This window comes from Vulpes vulpes, chromosome X (genome assembly GCF_048418805.1).
Source record: "Vulpes vulpes isolate BD-2025 chromosome X, VulVul3, whole genome shotgun sequence".
Lineage (NCBI taxonomy): Eukaryota > Metazoa > Chordata > Mammalia > Carnivora > Canidae > Vulpes > Vulpes vulpes.
Window position 1 is genome coordinate 21,506,918 of NC_132796.1, and position 7,876 is coordinate 21,514,793.

A 7,876-nucleotide genomic window follows, 5' to 3' on the forward strand; every position below is an offset into this window, starting at 1 on the left:
CAGGCCCACTTGAAGAAGCAAAAAAAAAAAAAAAAAAAAATCTCAAATGAACAAACTAACCTCACACCCAAAGGAGCTAGAAAACAAAGCAAACAAAGCCCAAACTAATGGAAGGAAATAATGAAGATTAGAGCAGAAATAACTGGAAAAGCGGCTCAAAAAAAAAAAAAAAAAAAAAAAAACCAGAACGGGGATCCCTGGGTGGCTCAGTGGTTTAGCGCCTGTCTTTGGCCTAGGGCATGATCCTGGAGTCCCAGGATCGAGTTCCACATCAGGTTTCTGCATGGAGCCTGCTTCTCCCTCTGCTTGTGTCTCTGCCTCTCTCTCTCTCTCTGTGTGTCTCTCACGAATAAATGAATAACATCTTAAAAAAAAAAAAAGAACAGATCCAGGAAACTAGGAGCTGGTTCTTTGAAAAGATCAATAAAACTGATAATGCCTTTAGCCACACTCATTAAAAAAAGAGAGGGAGGACTCAAAATTAAAAGTGAAGGAAGGGAAATAATAACTAACATCAAGAAATACAAAGGATTATGACAATATTAGGAAAAATTACATGCTAACAGATTGGACAAACCAGAAACATATACATTCCTAGACACATAACCTTCTAAAAATGAATCAGGAAGAAATAGAGAATTTGAACAGACTGATCAGTAGCACTGAAACTCAATCAGTAACCAAACAATTCTCAACAACAACAACAAAAATTCAGGAACAGATTGCACCACAGGTGAATTCTACTAAACATTTAAAGAAGACTTAATACCTACTCTTCCAAAACTATTCCAAAAAATACAAGAGGAAGGGAAGCTTTCAAAATCATTCTACAAGGCCAGCATTACCCTGACACTAAAACCAGATAAAGACACTACAACAAAGACAACTTACAAACTGGTATCTCTGATGAATATACATGCAAAAATTCTCAACAAAATGTTAGTGAATCTAATCCAACAAGACATTAAGATATCATTCATTATAATCAAGTGGGATTTATTCGCGGGATGCCAGCGTGATTCAATACTGGCAAATGAATAAAAGTGATACACCACATTAACAAAAGTAAAGGATAAAAACCACATGATCACCTCAATAGATGAAGAAAAAGTATTTGACAAAGTACAACATGCATTCATGAAAAAAGGTCTCAACAAAGTAGGTTTAAAGGGAACATACCTCAACTTAAAGAAAAAAAAAGTCATCTATGAAAAACCCACAGCTATCATAGTACCCAATGGTGAAAAACTTGAGAGCTTTTCCTTTAAGATCAGGAACAAGACAAGGATGTCCATTCTCATCACTTTAATTCAACACAATACTGGAAGTCCTAGTCATAGTGATCAGATGACAAAAAGAAATCAAAAGCATTCAAATTGCTAAGAAGAAAGTAAAACGCTATTTGCAGATGACATGATACTATATATAGAATACCTGAAAGACTCCACTAAAAACCTGCTGGAACTGATAAACCAATTCAGTAAAGTTGCAGGATATAAAATAAATTTCTAGCAATTGGTTGCATTTCTATGAATCATCAATTAGTAGAAAGAGAAATTAAGAAAACAATCCTATTTGGGATGCCTGGGTGGCTCAGGAGTTTGGTGCCTGCCTTCGGCCCTGTGGAGTGATCCTGGGGACCTGAGATCGAGTCCTGCATCAGGCTCCTGGCCTGGAGCCTGCTTCTCTCTCTGCCTGTGTCTCTGCCTCTCTCTCTGTCTCTCTCATGAAGAAATAAATAAAATCTTAAAAAAAAAGAGAAAACAATCCTATTTAAAATTGCACTAAAAGTAATAAAATACCTAGGAATAAACTTAACCAAGGAGGTGAAAGAACTGTACTCTGAAAACTATAAAACAATGATGAAAGAAATGGAAGAGGACACACACAAATGGAAAGATAATCCATGTGTATGGACTGAAGGAAACAATGTTGTTAAAATATCCATACTACATAAAGCAATAGGTAGATTCAATGAAATCCCCATCAAGCTATCAATGGCATTTTTTTCAGAGAACTACCAAAAATAATATCCAAATTTGTATGGAACCACAAAAGACCCCAAACAGGCAATCTTGAAAAAGAACAAAAGTGGAGGTGTCACAATCCCAGATTTCAAGAGATAGTACAAAGCTGTAGTGATCCAAACAGTATGATATAGGCACAAAAACAGACACATAGATCAACAGAACAGAATACAGAGCCCAGAAATAAACCCATGCTTATATGGTCAATCTATGACAAAGAAGGCAAAAATATGCAATGTGGGAAAAGACAATCTCTTTAACAAATAGTGCTAGGAAAACTGGACAGCTAAATGTGAAAGAATAAAACTGGTTCATTTTCTTATACCATAACAAAAAATAAACTCAAAAGAGATTAAAGACTTAAATGTGAGACTTGAAGTTATAAAATTACCAGAGGAAAATATTAGTAGTAATTTATTTGATGTTAGCCATAAAAACATCTTTCTAGACTTACCTCTTTGGGCAAGAGAAACAAAAGCAAAATGAAACTGTTGGGACTACATCAAAATAAGCCTTTGCACAGCAAAGGAAATCATCAACAAAATAAAAAGGCAAAAGATATCTGCTAATGATATATCTGATAAAGGGTTAATATTGAAAATACACAAAGAATTTAACAACACACATAAAAAACAATCTGGTTAAAAAAATGGGCAGAGGACATGCATACACATTTTTCCAAAGATGACACACAGATAGCTAACAGACACATGAAAAGATGCTCAACATCACTCAACATAAGGGAAATGCATATTAAAATCACTATGAAATATCACTTTACACTTGTTAGAATGGCTAAAATAAAAAACACAAATAAGTGTTGACAAGGATGTAGAGAAAAAGGAACCCTTATGTACTGATGGTGGGAACACAAATTGTTGCATCTACTGTAGAAAACAGTATAAAGGTTCCTCTAAAAATTAAAAATAGATGGGCGCCTGAGCATCAGACTTGATTTTGGCTCAGGCTATGATCTCAGGGTCATGGGATGAAGCGCCCATATCAGGCTCCAGGATCAGCCTGGAGGATTCTCTCTCTCCTTTTGTCCCCCCCCTCATCCCTACTCTCTCTCTCTCTCTCTCTCTCTCTCAAATAAATAAATATTTTTTAAAAATGCTGTAAGATCCAGTAATTCCACTACTGGATATTTACCCAAAGAAAATGAAAACACTAATTTGAAAAGATATATGCACCCCTATGTTTATTGCAGCATTATTTACAATAGCTAAGATATGAAAGCAACTCAAGTGTCCATTGACAGATGAAAGGACAAAGATGTGAGATATATAATGAATTACTCAGCCATAAAAAAGAATGAAATCTTGCCTCTGCGACAACATGGTTGGACCTAGAGGGTATAATGCTAAGTGAAATAACTCAGTCAAAGAAAGACAAATACCATATGATTTCACTCATACTTGGAATTTAAGAAACAAAACAAAGAAAAAAGAGACAAAAAATAGACTCATATACAGAGAATTGGTGATTGCCAGAGGGTAGATGGGTGGGAGGAATGGGTGAAATAGATAAAAGGATTAAAAGTACACTTTCTTTTTTTTATGAACACTGAGAAATGTATAGAATTGTTGAATCATTATGTTGTGTATCTGAAAATATAACACTGTGTGTTAATTATACATCAATAAAAATTTATTAATGTTAAAGAGTAGAAGCTATGCTATTCTATAAACCAAACTAAAAATTCTTTTTTTTTCCAAACTAAAAATTCTTATATCTTATGATTAGGAATGTGATAATGTGGCCTTCTAATAGGCCTTTCTTTGGAAATATCAAACAACTCAGCAGTAAAACTGTTGGGCTCATGAAATACAGAAAAATAAAATCAAAGATCGTCAACTCATGGATTCCCTAATACTTTCAGTCGTCATCCTGTAAAATTAAAAAATGCATACTTGGATTTGCTTAACTTATCCAAGAATGTAGGTTACATTAAATCTTAATAAATGGCACATCATATTCACTGGTTCTTTTATTCCTTTAACATTGAGTTTCTACTCTTTGGAAAACACCATGGTATTGCTGCGGATGTTAGGATTTTAGCGATAGGAGCAATTTTAAGTTGGTGGGATATCATGGTCGCCCAGAAGGACAATGAACGAAAAGGACTGAGGAAGTGGATATCTAGCATAAACATCCTGAGACAAGTCTGTTTGGGCATTTGGAAAACTATACTTCTTTAATGGTACCAAAGTTTAAGATAAACTATACGGTGGTTGGTAAGGCTGTGGGAGGGAAAACAGATGAAGGACCCTTAGACGGTGGTTGGTAAGGCTGTGGGAGGGAAAACAGATGAAGGACCCTTAGATGATGGCACTTGCTATTTGAGAGACTAGAGCCTAGAATATAAAAGCAAGTCTTAGCAGTTACTAAGGAATTTCACACAAACTAGAAACAGTTTCAACTGGAGAAAAGCAAGGGAGATGTTTTGAGTACTAATCCCATTGCATTTGATCACTATCTGCAAAGTAATTGTTTTCCATTGAACACATGTTACCTTTCATTACAAAAGAAGGGTAACACAGTGGTTGAAACCAGGTACCCACAGAATGAAGCTGACAGCCAGAATTATTCTCAAGCTTTGAAATCTAATCAAGAAATTGACAACTTTTGCCTAGTGGAATTTAGAAACAGCTATTTGACTCTTCTGTAACTCTTAATATGCCTGTTTTACACAGGGATTTCTGTAGTTGTTATCCCAATCCTGTCCTAGCACTATATACATTGAGTATGTTAGAACAGGTAACTTTTTTTTTTTTAACAGGTTCACAAATAGGTAAGGTGTTGAGTTGGTGAGCTGATAAACTATACAGCAAAAGCTTCATCACCTGCAACTGGACTTAATTAGATGATGGGTTTGAATATTGAACTCATGTTCAATATGGAGGGAATGTTGTAACGAGATCAGGCTTTTTGGGATCTTGGTATGGAAAGAACAAACTGTGTAAGGTAGGGACATGAAATAATGGGGCGTAGGGGACAGAACGTGGCAGATACAATTATATTGGGCCCTCATCGCGCATATCTCCTACATTCATACCTTTGTGTACTTTTATCCTGAAGTGGGGGTAGGACCTGGTGGCTTGTTCCTAATCAACAGATGATGTCGAGGTGATGGGTGTCACTTCACTTGTTACATTACAGTATATGCCAAAAGTATGACATCACTCCTTTGATTCCAGATATTATGTAAGATAATGTTCTGCTAGCAAGTAAGTTCTTGCTTCCCTTGAATAAAGAAACCCGCCAAGTTTTAAGTCATTTATGGAGAGGGATACGTGGCAAGGAGTTGGAGAGTTTGGAAACCAAGAACTACAAAAACTCTTGGCATGAATGACTCTGTCTAAACCCCTGCACTAAGAAACTTGATTTAACTAAAGCATGGCTTTTAGCAGCCTAAGGCTGCATCTTAGGACAACCCAGCTGGTCTTTTTTTTTTTTTTTTTTTTTTTTTTAAGATTTTATTTATTTATTCATGAGAAACACAGAAATAGAGAGGCAGAGACACCAGCAGAGGGAGAAGCAGGCCTCATGCAGAGAGCCTGACATGGGACTCGATCCCGGGTCTCCAGGATCATGCCCTGGGCCGAAGGCAGGCGTCAAACTGCTGAGCCATCTAGGGATCCCCAACCCAGCTGGTCTTGAGTTCCTGTTTGGAAAATATCAAGTCTACCAAAAGAATTACCGTTTGTTCCAGCCAACATCTGACCATAGGCCTGGGATCTTCCTTTAGAGAATTTATTTGAAAAACAAGGCAACAACAACAGTAAGACTTGTAAACCCATTCTCTGTCATCATTGAGGTGAATATGTATTTCAAACATCCCAGGAGTGTCTTTCTCAAAGATTTAAAAGCCTTTCCATTGAAATGTAGTCATCAGGAAGGATAGGGTCTCTCTCCCAGTCACTGTGGGAGGAAAAAAGCTAAAAAACTTTTAGTAACAACTTGACTAAAAATATATATATAAGCAAAGAAATTGAATATGCATTTCTCCAAAGAAGATCTACAAATGGGCAACATGAAAAGATGCTCAATATCATTAGTCATGAGGAAAATGTGAAACACAGTGGGATAGTATTTTACTAGGGTAGTTATAAAAATGAAAAAAAAAACCCAAACCCAAAAAACAAAAACCCCAACAAGTGTTGGCAAGGATGTGAAGAACCTGGAACCCAAATACAGTGCTGGTAGAGAATATAAAATAGTTCAGGCTCTTTGCATAAACAGTTTGGCAGTTCCTCAAATTTAAACAATTACCATATGACTCAGTAATTCTACTCCTAGGTATATGTAACCAACATAATTTAAAAAGAGTATTCAAAGAAATATTTGTGCAGAAATATTCATAGAAACATTATTATTCATAAAGCCCCAAAATGCAGACAATCCAAAATTTTCATCAACAGAAGAATAGAGTATATCCTTGCAATGTAGTAATAGTCATAAAAAGGGATGAGATATCAATACATGATAGACCATGGATGAACCTGGAAAACATGACAAATGAGGAGGAAGGGCAAGATGGCAGAAGAGTAGGGTCCCCAAGTCAACTGTCCCCACCAAATTACCTAGATAACCTTCAAATCATTCTGAAAATCTACGAATTCGGCCTGAGATTTAAAGAGAGACCAGCTGGAATGCTACAGTGAGAAGAGTTCGCGCTTCTATCAAGGTAGGAAGACGGGGAAAAAGAAATAAAGAAACAAAAGGCCTCCGAGGGGGAGGGGCCCCGAGAGGAGCCGGGCTAAGGCGGGGGCGAGTGTCCCCAGGACAGGAGAGCCCCGTCCGGGAGAAGCGGGAGCTACACCAACCTTCCCGGGCGGAAAGGGGCTCACAGGGAGTTAGAGCAGGACCCAGGAGGGCGGGGATGCCCTCGGACTCCCTGGGACACTAACAGGCACCTGCGCCCCAGGGAGAGTGCGCCGAGCTCCCTAAGGGCTGCAGCACGCACGGCGGGACCCGGAGCAGCTCGGGGGGGCTCGGGCGGCGGCTCCGCGGAGGGGACTGCGGGGCGGGAGCGCGAATCCAACAGCGCAGGCCCCGGAGCACAGGGCGCCGGGACACAGCCCAGGATCCGGCCTCCCCCCGGGACAGGCAGAGGCCGGGAGGGCCCAGGACAGCAAGGACGCTCCTGCTCGCAGCTGAGCAGATCAGCGGCCCCGCCCGGGAGCCCCCAGGCCCTGCAGGCGGAGAACCCCGGAGTTACTGCGGGGGCTGACTCCAGGTATCCAGAGCTGCCCCCGCCACTGTGGCTGTTCCTCCTGGGGCCTCATGGGGTAAACAACCCCCACTGAGCCCTGCACCAGGCAGGAGGCAGAGCAGCTCCCCAAAGTGCTAACACCTGAGAATCAGCACAGCAGGCCCCTCCCCCAGAAGACCAGCTAGACGGACCAGTTCCAGGGGAAGTCAAGGGACTTAAAGTATACAGAATCAGAAGATACTCCCCCTTGTTTTTTGTTTTTTTTTGTTTTTTTTTGTTTTTTTCTTTCTTTTTGATTTCTGATTGCTTCCCCCACCCCCTTTTTTTTTTCAGATTTCTTTCCTTTTCTTTCTCTTTTCTTCTCTTTTTTCCTTTTTTTTCTTCTTTCTCCTTTTCTTTTTCTCTTTTCTTTCCTTCTCTCTCTCTCTTTTTCTCCTTTTCCCAATACAACTTGTTTTTGGCCACTCTGCACTGAGCAAAATGACTAGAAGGAAAACCTCACCTCAAAAGAAAGAATCAAAAACAGTCCTCTATCCCACAGAGTTACAAAATCTGGATTACAATTCAATGTCAGAAAGCCAATTCAGAAGCACTATTATACAGCTACTGGTGGCTCTAGAAAAAAGCATAA